The sequence below is a fragment of the Gossypium hirsutum genome, chromosome A08 (genome assembly GCF_007990345.1).
Source record: "Gossypium hirsutum isolate 1008001.06 chromosome A08, Gossypium_hirsutum_v2.1, whole genome shotgun sequence".
Taxonomy (NCBI): Eukaryota; Viridiplantae; Streptophyta; class Magnoliopsida; order Malvales; family Malvaceae; genus Gossypium; species Gossypium hirsutum.
In genome coordinates, this window is record NC_053431.1 from 66535053 (window position 1) to 66536564 (window position 1512).

Genomic DNA, 1512 nt, shown 5'->3' on the forward strand with positions numbered 1-1512 from the left:
GAGTAATGACCAGATTATCAACTTACTTCCTGTAGACCTTGAGATAGAACGAACCTTTTGACAGTGAAGAAGACAAGCGAATCAGAGAAGGATTGAAGGAATGAATTTCAAGAATATGAATCAAGGAAATGGAGCAAACCTTGCTCAAAATCCTATCCTTATTGCTGACGATAGGGATAGAGCCTTAAGACAATATGCTGTGCCAGTATTTAACGATCTTAATCCCGGCATTAGGAGACCCGAAATCAAGTCACAACAATTCCAGCTGAAGCCAGTCATGTTCTAGATGGTTCAGACGGTGGGCCAATTCAGTGGAATGGCTACTGAAGATCCTCATCTTCACTTAAGACTATTTATGGAGGTGAGCGACTCTTTCAAATTAGCTGGAGTTCTCGAAGATGCATTACGATTGAAGTTGTTCCCGTACTCACTAAGGGACAGAGCTTGAGCCTGGTTGAATTCATTGCCACCGAACTCAATTTCTACATGGCAAGAGTTAGCCGAAATATTCCTCATGAAGTATTTCCCCCCAAGCAAGAACACTAAGTTGAGAAACGAGATCACTGCCTTCCAAGAAATGGATGATGAGTCCTTGTATGAGGCATGGGATCGATACAAAGAACTATTACAGAAATGCCCTCACCATGGAATCCACCATTGCATCCAACTTGAGACATTTTATAATGGTCTCAATGCTCACATGAGGATGGTAGTGGACGCTTCTGCTAACGGTGCTCTCCTTTTTAAGTATTATATTGGGGCTTACGAGATCATCGAGAGGATAGCTAGTAACAATTATCAATGGCCAACCAATTGAGCCGCGTCAGGAAGACGAGTCGCTGGAATACATGAAGTGGATGCTCTCACTTCACTTGCATCTCAGGTATCTTCCATCTCTTCAATGCTTAAGAATTTACCACTAATGGGTCTAACAGTTTTGTAGCCCAACTACTTCACTAATTTAAGAGTATAGCCTGTGTTTATTGTGGGAAAAGACATTTTTCCGAAGAATGTCCATCGAACCCTGAATTTATATATTACATGGGTAACCAGAACCAAAATCAAGGAAGGCAAGGACTGCAATCCAACTTCTATAACCCATCGTGGGGAAACCACCCAAATTTTTCCTGGAGTAACCAAGGGACTGGAACCAGTAAAAACTACACTCAACCTAGACCGACTCAGGCACTTAGTTTTTCCCAACAACCAGCTCAGGCTGAATCATCCAATAGCTTAGAGAATTTATTAAAGGCAGACATAGCGAAAAACAACGCCACTCTAAAGAATTTGGAGAATCAAGTGGGCCAGCTTGCTACTGAACTCAAGAACTGACCACAAGGTGATTTACGTAGTGATACGGAGAATCTAAGAAAATTGGGGAAGAAACATTGCAAAGCGTTAACATTAAGGAGCAGAAAGATAGTAGAGCCCAACACTATCGAAGCTGAAAAGGGGACAGCTGATGCTCAAGACTCAGAGGAAGTTCAACCGAGTGTTAAAATTCCAGTTTCA

The 1512-nt window shown here is 42.0% G+C and overlaps 1 non-coding gene across 1 annotated transcript; it reads right to left on the reverse strand.

The window, feature by feature from the left end:
- Window positions 1-544: 544 nt before the first annotated feature.
- Window positions 545-651, reverse strand: LOC121205573 (small nucleolar RNA R71). Its single transcript, XR_005900649.1, has one exon. It is a non-coding gene; the product is annotated as a small nucleolar RNA R71 (small nucleolar RNA).
- Between the last annotated feature and the right edge of the window lie 861 nt (window positions 652-1512).